This window comes from Rhipicephalus sanguineus, chromosome 2 (assembly GCF_013339695.2).
Source record: "Rhipicephalus sanguineus isolate Rsan-2018 chromosome 2, BIME_Rsan_1.4, whole genome shotgun sequence".
Lineage (NCBI taxonomy): Eukaryota > Metazoa > Arthropoda > Arachnida > Ixodida > Ixodidae > Rhipicephalus > Rhipicephalus sanguineus.
In genome coordinates this window covers 76,978,857-76,998,657 of record NC_051177.1, presented here as the reverse complement: position 1 = coordinate 76,998,657, position 19,801 = coordinate 76,978,857, and the positions used below count along the sequence as shown (strand labels likewise).

Below are 19,801 nucleotides of genomic sequence, written 5' to 3'. Positions count from 1 at the left end.
TCGTCATCGATATCCTCATTTTATTCGATCGACTTAATCGATTAAACTTTTTCGATGAATCGATTTACAGGCAGCGACAGGGGTGGCGCGAAAATTCTGAAATCGCACTGGAATGCTAAGCAATAGCCGCAATTATGATGCTTCAATGACTGCACGGTGGGCGAGTGAGAGTGTCTGTCTAGTGTCGACTGTTTTCTCGAGTCCCCAAATAATGCCGCAACCGTCCATGTCAAGCTCTTTCCTCCTCTTCCACCTAGAGTTGCTGTATATGCTCCTAGGGAGCATATACAACAATTCTGCTTCCACCCCACTGCACATGCATAACGTCGTCCAACCAGCTTTGGCGAGCGAACACTCCGTGAAAACATTTCCTGCCTATGTTACCTTGTTGCATCGGTCCAAAGCACATCAGTAAACGTTTGTGAACCCTTCCACTCCGAGAAGGTTGATGACCAGAGCAGGCCCGTACTAAGGAAGTTTTTTCGGGAGGGGGTGGGGGGGGGGGGGGGGCACCTGCTGAAAGCCTTGACAATTTGAGAAAAACGCCTATTCTCATTATTTATTATTTATTTTAGGTAAAACACCATGTACCATAAAAATTTCGGGGGGGGGGGGCGCCCCCCCCCCCCTGGCTACGGGCCTGGACCAGAGAAGCCTTTTAGCACACGGCAGTGACGACACATGGGTGAAAGGGTGGAGGCCGCTTTGTTATCCAAGGCCAGGTTGCGAAGGTGCCCATCAACGTTCAAACCACTGTGCAATGTCTACCGCAATACATCCACGACGACGCCGCCATGATGGGGTGCACATTAAAGGGACATTAAAGGCAAATAACAATTTATGTCAGAGTGAAAGCTCTATGTATGACAACTTCTAAAACGGCAATATTATCAACAGCAGTGCCCTACTTAACGAGAAATTAAGCTAAATGTATTACATGATGAGCGCCACGAGTTTGACGTTTTCGAAGTGATCCCGATGACGTATGAGAGTCTGCCTACAATAAATCATTAGTAATCAAACTAGCAGCAATAAAAAAAGAATCTTCCGTGCATCAAAAGACGTAATAAAATGCTGTTTGTTCGTTTCCGTTTGATTCATGGAAAAAAGAACCTCTGTGGCGTTGCCATTGGGAACGGCGCGCGTGGTTTAAAGGTTCCGTTTTCGCCGAACTACAGTGGCCGAACTACGCTTCGCCCGGCGCCCTGCTTCGCTCACGCGGTCGCGTCTCAGTGCAGGGTTGCCAGGTTTGGCTACTTCGCGCCAAATTGGCTACTTTTTTTAGGCCGGTGGCGGCAGAAAAATCGTCTTGGCTACTTGGCTCCTTTTTGGCTACTTTCTTGTCCCCTCGATTTGAGTAAAATTATCAATATCTGGTGACGTCGCAGCCACTGGTGTTCGAGTGTATGGTACCAAAACATGGCAGCCAAAGCGTGCTTCCTGCTCCACTAACTGAATTTTCCATTTTGATTACGCGGATAATGAATTTTATTGAAAAGGATGGCGCTGTGGCTTAAGCAAGCGTAAGGCTCAATGGTCGATCATAACATAAATATATATATATAAAAACTACACGTGTATAACCTTTGTCAAGCAGGCGTCGCGCACACTGAACAATGCTTTTGGATGCCTGGTAAGGACTCAGCGGAAACTGTTGCATGGAGCCTGTTTTTGCAGATCACCTATTGTTGAACGTGGCTTTAAACCGAAATTGCAAATGAACAGGAATCGAAAGGGCTCCGCATCCAGGGCTCTGTGCACTCATCGACATTAGAAATAGTATATCCGACATTTCAGGTGAGCACTGAAAAACCAGGACACGAGAGGAAAAGGCGGTAACGCAAGCGCTCACTAATAACAGCTGTTAGTGAGCGCTTCTGTTGCCGCTTTTGCCTTTTGTGTCCTGTTTTTTTTTTCTTTGGTGCTCTCCTTAGAATGTCGTACCAACTCACCCAACAAACAATCCTTCTTGGATGTCCGACGAACTGCTTCTATCGTTTCTTAGGCTTAGTACGGACTGCGACTCTGGATTCGTCATCATGGAAGAAATTTTTGCGAAAGGGCTTTCATTTATGTTTCAATGCCGTAACTCATGCCGTAGACTCAATTTTATTGTCGCAACTTCTAGTCATTTCAAGAAAAGTAAAGAAGAGGCGTGAAGAGAGACTCATTTTTTTCAACAGCGCGAGCACTATGTCGTCATGCATGAAATGATTGCTAAAGTCAAGAATTTATACTGAAATCTCCGGAATTATGATTTTGAATTCTTCAGGCAGCACATATTTACAATTTCGCCGGAAGGCTTTTTGCATTTAGTCATTTAAATACAAATGTAGAAGTGGATTTCACACATGTGTGGCTGCTTTTGGCTACTTTTACTGCCCTTGGCTCAAGTTGGCTACATTTTGGCTACTTTTTTCAATTTTCTGGCTATTTTTTGTATTTTCAACCTGGCAACCCTGTCTCAGTGGTAGTTGCGGGATCGCGTACTGCCGCGTGTGTTTTGCGCGCTCGTGAAAGTCGCTCTGACAGAAAGTTCGACAAAATGCAGCATGCAACGACGCCGGCACTACGAGCCCTCAGCAGCATACCGCGTTCATCGGGGTTCAAGTCGCTGAATTGGAGCCCAGCGTCGCGAGCCAATATCTCGTTGTCAAGTTCTCCGTCCACATCCATTGCGGCAATTGCGGCAAGCTTCGATGGCTTCGATGGCCGTTGTTGCTGCTATGGGTCCCGCTACTTTCGCTCTGCTGCTACTAGTGTCGGCGGCCGCGCGGTAAAGGCGGGCAACGTTGGGCACGGCAACAGTGACGTATGAAAGTCGGATTTCAGGCGGGTGATTTGAAGTGCGTTAACGCGATGCGGACCACTAAAACGTGATTTTATTTCAAAATAAGCACTTCCTTGGCATAAAAGTAGCACTACGAGGTTTCTGGACCGCTATTTCAACAATCAACGTCGACTTAATATTTGCCTTTAGTGTCCCTTTAAGCGACGTTTGTCCGCGAAGTCCACATACAAGGACCGCATCTCCACTTCGCGACATGCGTCGTCTTGTCTGGCTTGCCGCATTGCGCTCGACATTTTCGTGAACGTTCTCATCGGTATTTGCCGTACGCCGGCGCCGTTGACAATCCGTTGCTGTTCCCTTCGTCTTTACTCGTAGCCACGCTGCTCAGTATTGTGCGCGCTTGATATCTTCAACAGCTGTAAATGAACACCTTCCTTTCGCAAAAGAAAATTACTAGAAAAAAAAAGCATGTGCCCTGCCAGGGATCGAACCTGGGACCCTTTCCGCGTGTTAGGCGGATGTGATAACCACTACACCACAAGCACAGCACGTGCGAAGCACCTCTCTCAAACGCACCACGCTTTCAATAAAGTGATCACGAACAGGACGAACAACCTGGTGAACATGTTCAAATTCCGTTTTCGTTCTCCACAAGGCGTGCATGTACAGCCGTGAAGCCGCTCCACCCAAAACGATCGGAACGGTCTCTCCGCGACGACGGTGACCTACTTTAAAGACCGGTCGTGCCGTCGGCAGCCGCGGTCATTGCAACACATGTGGACGTGCAGAGCGGTTGTTCGTAACGCGTGCATTCTGTAAAGATCGATGCGACGTTAGCGCAGCTGTACAGGCGGGAGCGGCCGAAAATGACTATTTTCAATATTGAATCCAAGAGGGCTACTACTGCAGCTATTGTTTATTGCTTTTGTGCGTGTGTTTGCGTGTGCTAAAGGCAGAGAAAACTGGAAATTCACTGTAGAACTGAAGTAAAGCACAAGCGTGATGAAGTTTAGTAGGTAAACCCCCTTTTCCCGTGATTATAGAAGAAGCTGCGTTTGTGAGCTGCAGCACTTGACTGGAATCAAGCGGTATTATTATATTCTTATCATTATTATTATATATTATTATCATTATTATATTATTATTATTATTATTATTAGTAGTAGTAGTAGTAGTAGTAGTAGTAGTACAGCGAGTGATTCCTATTAGCTTTAAATTCAATCAGCAACGCTAAAACGAGCCGTATGCATACGTAATCTATACCGGACGTACATGAAGCAGTAATAAAAACACTCGCGAAGTCCCTTATGCATTCGCCTAAGACGGCTCTAAGGCGAAAGCCGTCTTCTTTTTCCTCTCAGTCGTCGTATTGAACTGCGTTCAAGTGGATACAGTGTTTTCGGAAAGGCTGCGAAGACCCCCAAGGTCAATGTAAGATCAGGAAGCCTCTGCAAACCGCGTGAATATGAAAACATAACTTGTGCACGATCTCTTTTGTTAAGTGACCGCTGAACTGCTGTTCGAAGATTAATATCATTCGAAACAGCACGTGGTTTTTTTAATGCTGCCATCCAGTTATCATATTCGGTGCTTAGCACAGTATTATACGACGCGACTGGACAGGGAGGAACACGCATACGTTCGCCCACACACACGTGTGCACAAGCACACGCACACGCACACGCACGCACGCACGCACGCACACACACACACACACCACACACCACACACACACACACACACACACACACACACACACACACAACCCACACACCACACCACACACACACACACACACACACACACACACACACCACACACACACACCCACACACACACACCACACACCACACACACACCCACACACACACACACACACTGGCCCCGTCATAAAAGTTCTGCACTTAAACACCAACAAGGCTAGAGATCTACCCTTTCAGTTATCAGTTTGCTGCTTCCCATTGTACGCATGACCCCACCGAGATAGCGGTTTATCTTTCTAGCTAGGAAGAAAGAAAAAAATGATAAAGTGAGGGCGGTCATAGCGTAGTTTAGCGCAAAAACAGGCAACAGACGAGTGAGAGGACAGGACACAGCGCATTCTTCCAACTAAAGTTTATTGGATTGGAACGCATGTATATATACACGCAGGGAAAGCAAGAAACGTTCTTGGTTTTTTTCTTTTCTTGCTTTCCCTGCGTGTATATATACATGCGTTCCAATCCAATAAACTTTAGTTGGAAGAATGCGCTGTGTCCTTGTCCTCTCACTCGTCTGTTGCCTGTTTTTTGCGCTAAACTACGCTATGACTGACTCGTTCCAACTCGCCCAACAGAGCAACGTTGCTAAGTGAGGGCAATGCTCCCGTACTCTCAAAGTGATAGGAGAGGAGTTCTGAACAGTGATTTGCAACTTTGATCGCTGAAGATAGCGAGGCAACCCGCAGGCGGCCCGGGTGTGAAAACAGTTTGGGTGTATTAGCTTTAACTAGTGAGTGCCCTCCGTTGCGAAATATTGCAAAATGTGTCAAATACGTGCCCGGTTTTACCGAAAGTGTAAGCCGAATATATACTGTCGAATTTCTGAAATTGTATTGGCTCAGTTATGATGAGTGTGATGTTCAAGCTCCGAGTTTGTTTTTACAAAAAATTAACTTCTTTACTTTAGCGTTCCGAACACGTCACAGTGATGATATTGAGGACGTTATTGTGAACGGCTTCGGAGTAATTGTAACCACGTGGGCTCTTTTGAACTGACCCAAACCATGGCTATACGATCGTTCCCATTATTTTTTTTTTTTTCGTTCTTCACTCGCCGAGTGGTATGGCTGCATGCAACCTGGAATCGTACCCGCAACATTTTAGTAAGCGTAGCGATGCCATATAAACTGAACCACGGCGAAGGATAAAAAGTTTTCGAGTCATCATATTCCAAGGTAACCTATGCATAGGCTTATAAAAAAAAATATATATACCGCGGGAAGCGCTTGCGTTCCTCTCCACACCAAAACTATGTAGATCTCAAGCAAGTTCCTTTGTATGTCTCTCTATATACTGCGGACAATTTATTGGGATTGTGGTGGCCTCCCATTGTTCTACGTTTCTGTTAGTGTCTGTAATTCTTTTTACTGATGCATTGTCTACACAGAACAAAACTGTGTTTGGAAGGATAGGGCAGAGAGTGGGGTAGAGTTTGCGTAGGAGGGATGGAACCATCAGCCGGTTTGTGTGCACACTGCGCAGCATGACGACCCGCGAGCGCGTGAGAAAGGGATGCGGCAGAGGCAGCTTGCGACGCCGAAGCCTTACTTCCTGTAGGATGTCGTTTCATGCGAGAACACGCGCTGCGCATCAACATTAGAGACTGACGCGCAGCGTCACGTAGATGACAGGCAGCCGGAGCAGCGTGCTAGCCACGCGTTTGCCAACATGCGCGCGACTTTTTCACGTCGTCTTTGCAACACGCTGCGCGCCTTTGCAGGCGCGCAGCGTGTTGCAAAGACGACATGCACGCGCACCGGCTTACACTACACTACTGATATGTATCAAGAAGCTCAGCGCTCTGTTATTCTATACTGAAAACTGAAACATTCTACTGGCGGGCAAAGATGTGGCCAGGACAGGAAGGCACACAACGCCAGACTTAACTGCCATACTTCAACTGCCAGACTTCAACCAGTTCTGGCGTTGTGTGTCTTGCTATCCTGGTCACGTCTTTGTTCGCCAGTTAGAACGCTTTGCAGTATTCACTTGAACCAACCAGCCCAGCTGTCGATGCTTAACGACTGAAAACCTTTGAAACAATGAGTAGCCTGTAGGCTGTCTTGTTGTTTCATTTGCAAATAATAATAAACTTGGTTAGCAAATGCGCTAAAGTATAAGTTAAAATCAGCCAGAAAGTAGCCATATTGCCGCAAAGGAGCCACCAACGGCGACCCTGCGGCGGTACTGCAAAGGCGCAGTTCATATAGTACTGTCTTAAATCAAATGTTTTGCTGCTAAATACATCTTTGAAAACTGTTTCGAAAAAATAAAAAAAAAAGTTTCTGTGCCTGCCAGGGATCGAACCTGGGACCTTCCGCGTGTTAGGCGGATGTGATAACAAGCACAGCTGGCAACGTCGCTCTCGAAGGAGATGACCACGGGGCTCCGGCGCACGTGGTGGCCTACTTTCCGCGTTCGGTCGAGGCGTGTTTTGCCGATATCCTAGAAAAAGTATTGAATTGTCCGACATGGTGGCGCCCTCTGAAAGATTAACAGGAAAACGGCGCGGTTAGTAATGAGGCGCGGGTCATTCTAAAGCCAACTGCTGCCATATAGCTGCAATATCCTTTAAATTTCCGCTAACGCGGTTACGCTGTCGTTATTTTTCTAGTGTTGCGGTTGCGACAGGACAACACATCGTCTGTTTAAAACATACAGGCGTGCGCAGGGTTGTCGATTAGGGGGGCGGGGAGCAAAGTGGGTAATGTTTTACCGCAGAGGCTCTCCCCCCCCCCCCCCCCGTTTTTTCGACCCCTTACGACTGAGGCCCTTACGATGAGAACGTAGTGAATAGAAGAGGATTAGAGGAGGTGCGCCCACCCCCTCTCCCCTGTAAGTACATATAGTGCACCTACGGGGGAGATCGCCCGTAAGTACGTGTAACGCTCCTGCTGGTACCGGCTTGCTCCAGATAGAGCATTCTGAAAAATTAATTGCCCTCTGAAGTACTATATGAACGCTATGAAAATTAGCTTGAAGCATATGAGTCGTTCCTTCTGAATACATCTAGATAATGGACAGTCGATTGCAAAAGTTTACGGACTACGCGAGTGCCTAATAAACTAGAGTTACTGTATATGCTACCTTTAGGTATAATATATAACATATACAGTGACTCTATGCTAAAATGTCGGTCTGCGCCACATAGCGGTGGCCCACCTGCCGTCGACCGCTGTAACAGGCCGGAAATGAGTCGTCTTGTTATTCGCTGGAATATCAATTTTCTAATGCCACGCAGCGCATTATTATCTGTTCGTTGTTTTCACGCAAAACGCTGATGTGCAATGGGAGCGCTACACCTCCAACGTGAGAGCAGTATGGTATGGTAAACTTTATTACCATGTGAAAATTATGCAATGCCTCGAGCGGTGTGCCGATGGGCAGATGGGTCTGAGCGAAGGGTTACGACCAATAACAGTTATATAATATATACTGCTGTACAGACAGAAGCACACAGCCGGAACTCCCGAGCAGCGTGATGTGTTAAAAACGATAGGAAATATTTGTGCCCATTGAGAAAATAGACGGGCCATCGATTAAGGGAGCGATGATTCTTGGGCGTAGCGCTGCTCTAGATCGCCGCTGACGTAGCGGAAATGAGTAAGCGCGAGAGACAAGGACGTAGAAGAAAACCGTCAAGGACACAGCGCTACTTTCAACTGATATGTTATTTTCGCACGAACCGATCAACTTATACCGAGCGAGCGGAAACAACAGAAACAAAAGAACATTCAGTGGGTCATATCGTTGAACCGAGCACGTGTACGGAGTACTATCACGACATAGTAAAAACTTACCACGACAAAGCAAGATATTGTAACTCTTTGTGAGAAAGCGATAGGGAAGGTTGGCTATAGCGCATTTTTTCTAATCTCGCAATCTCATAGGCCTATACAATTTCTCTTGTCATCTTGCCATGTGCCTTAAACAGGATAGAAGTGTTTTCGAACAAGGGCTTGCCGCCACAATCTCGGCAATGAATGCCCAAATGACCCGAGATTGTTTTCATGACGTTATAATGATGCTCCTTTAGTCTCTGGTTAATACACCTGCCGGTCTGACCAACATACGTTCTTTTACAAGAAAGTGGAATGGCATCGACAACCGTTACGAGCACAGGTTACAAAAGGTGTTCGATGGTTGATGTGACATGCGTTTACACTGTTGCTTTCTGAATTAACCTGTCGACTTCCGAAAGGGTAATTAACTTCCGTAGACGAATGAATTAACTTCCGTAGACGTGGAAGACGTGGTATTAACCGGTGGTTCAACGATATGACCCACTGAATGTTCTTTTGTTTCTGCTGTTTCCGCTCGCTCGGTATATATTTATCGGTTCGTGCGAAAATAAAATTTCGTTTGAAAATAGCGCTGTGTCCTTGTCGGCTTTCTTCTACGTCCTTGTCTGCCGCGCTTACTCGCTATTCATGGGTCATGGATGCAAACCAGCTAGCTCACCAACGTGTTTTAGCACTGCAATTCTGGCCCGTAATATCGCGGTGGCTGCGCTTTAAAGGAGCATATGCTAAATTGCCCACAGGCCAAGAGGAAATGTTCAAAACAATGCTGCGCGCAGCAGTGCAATTTTTTGAAGGAATCAGAAATATTACAAAGGTACTAAATCTGATAAACATGATCTTCGAGTTATTGTTAACCGGTATGCTTGGCTACACGACTCGTGTGTTTTCGTTTTAGCAGATAATTTTTTGTGAAAACATAGTTGTTGTAGTTACAATGTGGCACTTAAGAGACGATTAATTCCCAAGTTACTTATGATCGGCTATGACAACATTTTAGCGAACTTTTATGTTCTGTGTGAACATTTCAATTGCGTTAACCAACACGCCCAGTCTGCCATTCTTACTTCTTTGTGTTTTATCAGCTTTTGTGTTACGTGCACACAATATTCTATTAAAAAACTTGCACCTGAGTGTGTGAGCGTTGTACTACGTGCCTTTGTATATAGCTTTGTGTTTGTTTTCTACTTTGCGATGACAACTGTCGTGCAAGAGAAGAGGAGTCGCCAGCGCCACGCGTTGGCACCAACCTCTCCTTATATACAATTATTAATAATAAAAAATTCAGTGCCTTTCCTTACCATTCATCAAAATTATCTGTCACCTCTGTGCCGTGTTCTACACAGCTTTGCTGGTCGTCCACCTTCAGAGAATAGAATGGCTCATGAATTTTCTTCTTTCGGTGCAAAAGCTCATTACAGGATATTTTTTCTGGGGTCGTGAACACAGTGCTGCAGAAGAACAACTAAAAGACACTTCGCGTGTCTGACTACTCCTCGACCGCATGGGCGTGCGTGTACAGATTGTGGGCGCATACGCGTACGGCCTGCGTAGTACGGCATACGCCTGCAGCCTCTGCCGCGACCTTGACCGCGTCTGTCGCACACCGCTCTTTCCTTGGGTCAGATGTTTCACTTAGTGGCATAATCAGCTGTCCTTCCAGTTATATAGTGTTCGCGGGCCCCCATTAATCTTAGTGATGGCTTAGAAATGCGACCTTCTACACAGTCGCTGCACATTCCACATGTTATATAATTCCTCTCGCATACTTCAGTCGCAAGCAGCTACTTTGTGTGACAGAGACGGTGGAATTTCCAGTGCCTGCATCTGCAGGCCAATCTGTCTAATGAATCAGCGCTTCTGACTCGGCTACGGCTCTGCCACAGTGGAATCGGCTTCCAGATAGTTAAGAAAATACGCGAAGCTTTCTGCGGTTCCTTCAAAATTCGCGACGGTCTCACAATGTTTTCAAAGGAACTTGGAAAGACAGCATTAGATGTAGAAAACCATGGGACATATAAGCGACATCGCACCTGCATGACTTCCTTGTGTTGTGGAAACGCACTATTTGAAAGCTGGTGTTTAACCAGCGAAGCTTAAACGTGCGGCCCTGGCTTTCATCACTGGCTTAATCCCGAGGGTTAATTAAAGCATTTCGCAATTACTGGCTACGTCTGCCTAGAAATCTTAATTGGTGTTCGCAGCCCGTGTGTTCCCTTCTTCATTTTCAGTGGACCAGTGGCAAACAGTGGGATTTGCCAAATTTCGGCGGCAGAATTTTTGTGGAGTTTTTGCGCAGAAAGGACGGACAAATTTTCGTTTCAAGTATTCGTATACAAATGTCCCGCAAAAAGCTATTTGGGAGACGTCTGTGGAGACCTTATGACGGAAAAGGCGAAAGTGGCACACGCGGTCGTAGATGATCTGATTGCCTCACTTGTTAGGCGCTTTCGATAACAGCTTGATTGCAAGCATGTGTAACTAACTATACAGATGTTTAAAAGGAAACATGAAAGTGTGAAGAGATGTAAATTCCGGAACAGGGGCTTTCGTTCCAGCGACGTCCCGTGTTCCCGAATTCTGATCCATACAGATGTTTGTTAAAGATACAAGCGGCAGTAGCCTGCGCCGTCCGGTGGTTACCCACTTTGTCATTACTAATGCACGGTTCGAGACCATGCACATGACTAAGCCAAAGGGGAAGTTGAAACGGTTCCATGAATTTTTTGTTCTTGTGTTCTGAATTGGGTTGGCCATCCGTGCGTCAAGCTGATGCGCATAGTTCCTTATGTTCCGGAAGTGCTAATTTGCAGCCTCAAATATGCCCGGATAACATATGTTTTAGCAATGCTAAAATATACATGTCAGACGAATACGCCTTCATATTCAACTTATTTTATTACAGCGTATAGAATATGCTTTAAAAGATAACTCTTAGGACACTTTACTTTTCATGCACGAATAAGAACTATATTAAGCTGCGACAACTGATTTCTAGTTATTTGCTGCCTTAATTGGCTCCTTTGTCCCGATCTCGTCACACGTAGATCTACAGCGTATGACATAATATCTGGGGTTCGACGTCCCCAAACCACGATATGATTATGAGGCACGCCGTAGTGGAGGGCTCCTACAAATTTGGACCATCTTGTGTTCCTTAACGTGCACAGACATCGCACCAGGCCCGTAGACGAAAGGGGGGGGGGAGCCAAGGGGCCATGCTTCCCCCCCCCCCGTAATTTTGGTGAAGTAGGTGTTTTTACCAAAAATAAATATTGAAAATAGGTGTTTTTCTAAATAGTCAAAGTTATCAGCAAGTCCCCCCCCCCCCCCCGAAAAAAATTCCTGGCTACGGGTCTGCATCGCACAGTACACGGGACTCTACCATTAGATCTACAGTGTAGAAAAGCGTTAACTTCTCCGCGAAACCGGTGTACTTGGCTTTTGTAAATTTGTTTTCCCTTGTCAATTATCCACCCGTATTACTGCTGTACCAAGGAAGCTAAACCAGCCAGACTGCAGGTGTTGAACGCAGATCTGACGGGATGCGATTCGTCCCTTCCTCACTGAGGCCGTTATACTTGGCTGTTCGCGCCCAGTTCCAGCGTGCGCAAGTGCGCGTGCCGCGCCTAATGAAAGTGATCAACAGCCGACTTAAACAGGAGCGGATATTTTAAAGCTAACAATACGCAGCGACCTTGTAGATTACCCAGAATGCCACGTCGATGTACGCACCACTTCCACATTCATATATTCGTAGCGATGTCACATCTGTTATCGCCTTCAGATAATGATCGTATAATTATGGGGTTTTACGTCCTAAATCACGATACGATTATGAGGGACGCCGTAGTAGAGGGCTTCGGAAATTAGGACGATCCGATGTTCTTTAGCTTGCATCTGAATGTGAGTACACGGGCCTCAAGCATTTTCACCTCCATCGAAATGCGGCTGCCGCTGCCGGCATCCGATCCCGCGACCTTCGGGCCAGCAGTCAAGCACCATAACTCCTAGACCACCGCGGAGGGTATATCGCCTTAAGGCGCTGTTTGCAACGAACTAGTGAAGAGCGTAGCATATTTTTTTACCTCTTCATTCGAGCGTTCAGCATTGACGAAGACTGTAACGAACAGCTGCTTGCAGTTATCAACAGCTCTTGAGCGCCTGAGATATTCAACTCCAGGCTCTCACATTTTGCGCATCTGAGGTTGTTTTGATCGTAAGCACAAAAGCCGAGGTATTCCTGTGCAGCTGAGTGGAGCATACTGTCACGAAATAAAACAAAAGATTTATTTTTTAAGCAAAAAAAAAATGTGTGCCTGCCAGGGATCGAACCTGGGACCTTCCGCGTGTTAGGCGGATGTGATAACCACTACACCACAAGCACAGCTGGTTCAGTTTCCTGTCGAAGGCGACCGCAAGGTACTTCACTTCGAGTAGCTGACCTACTTCAGCGGCCGGTTCCTTCGTCCACGCTCGCACGTTGCCGGCGCACGTTGCGCAACGCTCACAACACTCTTCAAACGGTGGTACCATCTCAAGATCACAGAGTCGGTATTCATTCCAAAAACAGAATGAATACTTACCAACTAGCTCAGCTCTCTGCTATTCTAGGAGTCGGTATTACTGCACAACGATTGACTAAATGATTTCTAGAGAACGTGCCCCTCCTCCAGTCTTTCTTGCAGTATGCCGAGACCGGAACGTTCTACGAACATCAACCAGTTTTCCTCTACACGCTAAGAAGAAAAAAAAAGAGTATGAGTTATTGTTTTCGGTGAGTCCTCACTTGCCACGTATATGACTCCCTTTAAAGTGTCACGTTAACTCTCTTTTGGATCTCACGACTCTTCGACGAGAGTATAATGATCTCCAAAGAGAGTTAAAGTGTCTCTTTAAAGGGAGTCATATACGTGGCCAGTCAGGGCTCGCATAAAAGAGTCAAATTACTCTTTTTTTTTTCTTAGAGAGTACCCCATTTGTCTCAGCAATAGGTTAAGGCCACTGAAAATATAGTTTGATCGCTCCAAGAAAAAAGATGGGACCGCAGTACTACTATTCCTAACCAGTGTTGCAGGCGTTACCTAAAAAAAAGTAACTAGATACGCTGCTCGTTACGCTAAAGAAAAATTGGGGGACGCTTAAGCTTCGCCTTTAAGAGTTGAACGCGATAGCGACATCCTGTCCTTAGTGCGCACTTCGAACACTACGAGTGTCTAACAGAATGCGCGCACTAAGGTGTGTGCTTTATGTAATTGGTAGCATGCTTTAAACCAGGAGCAATTACGCGCGAGAAACTTTTTCGAAGCTGCGATGCACCCACTACGGGGTCTTAAGGGAATACGCGCAGTAATGTGTGTGCCTTTTGCAATGGGTGGCTGTCTTTAAACCTCCAAGTCGTTATGATATTGGCATGGTGTGACGCCCGATGGCAATGTACGCTTGTACCACGCAATATTACTCCGATATTACATCTCGTACTGTGGCACCTGTATACAGACGCGTATTTTTGGGAAGCATGAAAGTTACTTTCAGTACAGCTCCAAGCAGAGGCGTGGCTGTGTGGTAGAACACCTGCTTGCACGCAGACGGCCTGGTTCGATTCTCAATCGGACCCAACATTTTTATTACTTATTTTATTTGCAGCTTTTTCGATTTTTCTGTCAAGGACAAGATGAATTATTTTTCGCTCACAACCAACGGCGCCGACGCCGACGGCGGAATTTCTGCGATACGAGCTCTTTAACGCTATTGCGTTAAAAGGAACGCGTAACCGCCCTACGTTATCCATAAAAAAATAAGTTAATGCGTACTGTTACCGTTACCGAATCTACAATAGCAGGAATCTAGAATAGCAACTTTCTAAAGCTCATATTTGTATTGGACATAACAGTTCTAGCCCAACAATTTTACCCGAAGTACTGATTTAATTAGAATAATTTGCACAAATGAGCTGTACCTTGGCAGTACTATAGTGGCCTAAGGTTGCCTCTGTAGTTACATGTGATGACTTCTGACTCTGTGGAACATGGGGAAGCCATTTTTAGCAGGGGTGCATTAAACAAATTGTGATTTATTTCATCATCAACGCTCTCCGCAAAGAAAACATCGTTGAACAAATTTGCAGTAAATATGACGGCGTGCTTCTACTTACATAATAAATGCGCAAATTTTGTAGCAATAAGGAAATGCCTAAATGAAATAAATCTGGGGAAATAGTATTTGCACACATGAACAATTTTTTTAAATTTAACCTGTATAATTACCGCAAATATTGCGACTGTGTATGTGAAGGTGTTCAGGGTTAGCCTCGCTACCCCGGGAATTCAGTAACCAGAAACGTATTCGCAGTTGCAGATATCAAGATGCAAAACTAATTTTGAATACTAATTTTATAAACTGTGCCAGAGTATTGCAGGGACAACTTCCTAATGTAGCTACAAGTTGCAGAATGTAAGCAACAGCTCCATTTCAAAGCTGTCATCGGACAGCTTGACTCGCTTCTTAGCGAATACGTCTGCACCTACGCTAAATAGGAGCTCGACGGATGTCCTATGTGGTACTCGTGTATTCACTCTCAGGAAGAGCTAGTGAACGCGCGGAAAGATTTCATTGAGCCCGCTCATCGCGATGTCATTCGGCACCAAAGGTACCTAGACAGTCGCTCATCTTCAGTTGGCGATGAAGTCGAGAAGGCGTTTCCGAAGGAGTCATCCTCCGTTGTGTTGGAGATCACTGCGAGTCTTGATGTCCACAAGCCAAGCGAATCTCGACAGCTAGCTTTTGACGGTTACAAGGGCTGCATTTCCCTTCATTTCATCGACAGTCAACGACAACTTGCGCCTCGATAGCAAGGTAGCCGAAACTATAGCATATCCATTGAAGAAATTTTGGCAATTTGCTCCCCATTGCAATTTCCCCTGCACAACAAAGGACCCCGCGCGAGCTCGCTTTGTCAACGTTTGGCGGGCCGACAGCAGCCCGCCTCTGTGACACAACAACGTCGACGCGAGCTCTGGGAAAGTGGCTCCTACAAGACGAATGAATTTGGTGTACAACTCCCGGGATAATTGTAATAAAAAGTAACGAGTAACGAGACACCTCACGTTACCGAAAAATGGTAACGTAAGTACGTTACCCATTACAGTTCCGAAATAGAAGCGAGTACGTTATTAAGTTACCGAAAGAAGTAACGCGTTACCGGTAACGCCGTTACTAGTAACGCGTGACCTCCAACACTGCTCCTAACACATTTCTTTGGGCTGGTTGGTGCGATATTGTAAGTCCGTGCAGTACCAAGCAAAGAAAGACAGAGCAAGGAAAACACTGTCTGTCTCCTTCATTTACACTGTCTTCGACTGCTTTCTCTGCGTACACACTTTGGCACTTTTAACGCATACAATATTTTTACTTTTTACCGGCGATTGCCTTTGCTGGGCCGACCAGCCGGTGTTTGCCATTTCTCTTTCTATGACACTGGAATGTTCGCCATTACGCCTTCACTCTTGACCCTGAAAACGCGCGTGAGCCTGTAACTTTCAAAGCACATTGGTGCTGCCTTCGTTCTCAGAACAATGGCTCTGTCTTTTTTTGGCACATTGTATAGGAAGGAAAACAAGAGAGAGGGGCAAGGCAGGAATGCTAACCAGTTTAGAAGAACCGATATGCTACCCTACACTGGAAAGTTTGAAAGTTACACGTGTGTAGAAAGAGATTGCCCATCTAGCCAGTCACGGAAAGGAGGGGCAGAATTATATGAAAATAAAGAATGCTGCTAAAAAAAAATTAGCATAATCTTTACAAGTCTACCAAGATGCAATATGCGGCATATTTCTATCTTTGTGAAAGCAAGGGCATTTTTATTGGCTTTAGTTGCGAGACTTTCGATAGTGTCCTCTCTATGGCGTATAGGAAAGTACTTTTTTGCTTAACTGCGCATACCGATTCATCAGAAATCTAGCTTTAATATTATACAATGGTACAATAGCTTGCCAACTGTTCTTCAACTAAGTGCCAACGTTACATGACGTTGAGGGATATTGATCGTGCCAAAGAAATACATCTAAGCTACATATACAGTACGCAGCATGTCAAGCAGCCGCACTGACTTTTTCGGCAGCGATAGTTATGACACTGAACACAATGAGAACAGGAAAAAGTTCTGCAGCAACAGTTAATTGTGGACGTAAAATATTCCTCGCTTTTTTACATCCAAGTGTAGTTTCAAGAATCAGCATAAAAGATGTTATCATGCTAAACAAGCTGGGACGGACTTACTCTTCATGTGGATAACAAAGATTAAATAAAGAGGACAGACGTGCATTTCGTTCCTAAGTATAAAGATGTGCGCCTGCGGATCTGTGAGTGACAACCGTGCAACGTGCCCTTAGCGCCCGGCAGCTGTGTCTAAACGGCAGGCATCTTTTACGGCTGTGCTCTGGGGTCCGATTCACAAAACTCCCCTTTCGTAAGTGCGTTTTCCTATTGATCAGCCGGCTCCACTAATGGTATCTCCCGCATCGTGATTGGCTAAAGTATTCTTTTACGAAAATTTTTAGCGTAAGGTGTTTTTGTGAATGCGAACCCTGATCCAGAGGATATTAGGTCTACAGGATGCGCAGGACGTTCAAACATAATTCAAATCTAATAAGAGTGAACACGAAACTGGAGAAATGACGACATGTCTCCCCTTGCGACGTGTCTCCCCTCGTCTCACTGTTATGGACTACGGAAACTACGGACTACGGTTCTTCCTAAAAGGCTTGCCAGCTGAACCTAAAGGGAACGTGTTTGGCACCAAAATCGTGGAACAGTTGGACTCTCGGAGAGCACAGTTTCAAATATGACACAAGGGCGTTGCTGCAATCAGTGAAGTAGCCTGAAATGAGGTTCCGTGTGTGGTACATCGTTTATAATCTCGATACGCCGTTGACTATAATGCACTCATCGCTTTCTTCTATACTTTTAGTGTCCGCCGCGGTGATACAGCGGTTTCGGGACCCGATAGTCGCGGGTTCGATCCCGACCGCGGCGGTCGCATTTCTATGGAGGCGAAATGCGCGAGGCCCGAATGCTGTGGGGCGTCAGTGCACATTAAAGAACTCCAGATAATCGAAATTTCAGGAGCGTTCCACGTACGGCTATATCGTGGTTATCGTGGTTTGATATCGTAGTTTGGCACGTAAAACCCTAGATATTATTATATTTCATTCGTTAAGTGTTTTCATTACAATTCTTCTTAGCTGACTGAAGGGCAGACAACCAGGCTCATCTTTACTTCATCTTTTCTGCGTTTATATATTTGTTTAGCGCCGGGTGCAGTACAATGAATCACAGCATGTGGTCAACTTGTATAGTAGCGTGCGCTTGCCGACTCTCTCAGCCCGACGCCAAGAGCGTGAACAAAACGTTTACGTTGAAAGCCCCACAATTACAGCGTGAGCGCTTTCCAGCCAGTTGTAATGATATCATAACCGTATCTCGCGCCAAGAATGGGAAGCTCGGAAACCCAAGCCCATCTCCCTCGCCTGTATGTAACGTGTGTACAGAACACGCGTAGGCGACGCTTCTGAAAAGCCAAGATCCCCCGATCTCTTCTGTGAAAAAAAGTTGCAGCGTTTCTGTGCGAATTAAAACCGGCCAGCTAGCTTATTACAGCTACGGAGCGTCGGATAGTTTTCTTGCTTGTCTCGAGATTCCGTGATTAGCTCATTTTGCCTCCCGCCACGACATTACGCTACACAGAAGGGATTTTCCCATTGTAGAATAATACTGTTTGCAGCGTTACGCTGACCCTAACCGCATAAATTGCAACTGCCCAGCTCGCAAACAATTCGTTTTAAAACGACCGCTCTCTATTATTTATGACGGCACTGTATATTGCACAAACTTATTGTCCCCAAAGGACAACATAACTTAAACTACGTTCTTTGTTTGTCTTGTATTCTTGCTTTCGCTTTGAACGTGGGTATATTTTTAACGATCAAGTAAATAATACGGAGCAATTTGGCCTATTCAGGTCGAGTGTCTAAATAGGCAAACCTGTACGACAGATGTCAACCGATATCGACACACGGGAAACGTTTAAAAGGATGGGGTACTAATCACGTCTTTGATTGTTCGCTTGGGAATATATGTCGAAATTGCGAAGTGTGCAGCTGCAGCGGAATGAAACATTAGCACAAGTAACCAATGACCAGAGCAGCAAAACTATGAATACGTATACGTAGCATAGAACCGTTGGAGAACTCGTCCCGTGGGATGGTAACCTGCACATCGTATAATTTCCTACTGCAGGTTGGGGAAGCTGTAGGCTCCGTTAAACTAATAAGAAATTACACTGGAGCCGACGTTTCGGCCAAGTGGTCTTATCTTCTTCAAGACAGCAAGCGCCTACTTTAGCGCGTCTATGTGTATGCTTCGTACGCTCTCCACAAACCACAAGGCTGGAACTTTGTTGTTGGGGGAGAGCACCGAATCAAACATTTCATCTGACTGCAACTCCGACACTTCGCTTCTATCTGGTGCAATGCACACGTTCCGCTAAGATATGGTCCATACAGATATGGCCGTACAGATGGGATCACTAAGCGTGTTATTCTATATGCTATGCCTCATGTGCGCATACTGCACAAGTGATGTCAGCGTCGACGTCAAAATTTACTTGGAAGTCACCGACCAGCCGTGCTTGTGGTGTAGTGGTTATCACATCCGCCTAACACGCGGAAGGTCCCAGGTTCGATCCCTGGCAGGCACACGGCCTCTTTTTTTTAACTGAATGTTCTTTTTTTGAATTTAAGCATTGACTGTCTACTGATCCTTATGAACAAGAATCCCGCAGTTTCCTCGAATACTCCGCACAAAGCGTTGTTGCGTGGGTAGCGACTGGATGCTTGCTTGGGCCGAATGAGTAATTCACTAAGACTGCATCTTAGTTTTTTTTTCTCTACTTTACTGACACGCTCATTTGTGCATTCTATGGCGTGTGCTTGAATGTGTGCGCGCACACCCATCAAGTAGCGTCGGCACTCACGACGCTATATATTTTGGCGTGACCGACGTGCCAATCGTATGTAGTGGCTTTCGCACTGGCCTAACATGCTGGGGGCTGGTGTGACCTCATGAGCTCATATACAAGAGCCACATCTTACTTTTGTTCTTCTGTCTTTTTGTTATTTGGTTTTGTTATGTCCCGCATTACTTTCGTTGTTATCGATAAAAAACAACTCTTGCGATGTATTTCAACCCGTTATACACGCAGAAAGAAAGGAATGTTCATGAAAACCTTGTTTTCAAAACGACAATAAGTGAGATGCCTACGCTACCTTCCTGTTGTGACTAAACCGTTTCCCGTGTGTCGATATCGGTTGACATCTGTTGCTTGTCTGAAAAAAGAAAACGAACAGGCGTGCCATCACCAATGGCCGTGGAGCGTATATATATGTCAGTTC

At 45.7% G+C, this 19,801-nt stretch overlaps 2 protein-coding genes and 3 non-coding genes across 5 annotated transcripts in view; 3 read left to right on the top strand and 2 right to left on the bottom strand.

Moving 5' to 3' along the window:
* LOC119383207 (EEF1AKMT4-ECE2 readthrough transcript protein-like) overlaps positions 1-19,801 on the top strand; it is a 252,945-nt gene that overhangs the window by 114,791 nt on the left and 118,353 nt on the right. The window lies entirely within an intron of this gene.
* The window catches only part of LOC119383208 (elongation of very long chain fatty acids protein AAEL008004), a 131,322-nt gene that overhangs the window by 66,388 nt on the left and 45,133 nt on the right, over positions 1-19,801 (top strand). The window lies entirely within an intron of this gene.
* On the bottom strand, positions 3,261-3,336 carry Trnav-aac (transfer RNA valine (anticodon AAC)). Its single transcript has one exon. It is a non-coding gene; the product is annotated as a tRNA-Val (tRNA).
* On the bottom strand, positions 12,666-12,738 carry Trnav-aac (transfer RNA valine (anticodon AAC)). The gene has a single exon. It is a non-coding gene; the product is annotated as a tRNA-Val (tRNA).
* On the top strand, positions 19,035-19,107 carry Trnav-aac (transfer RNA valine (anticodon AAC)). The gene has a single exon. It is a non-coding gene; the product is annotated as a tRNA-Val (tRNA).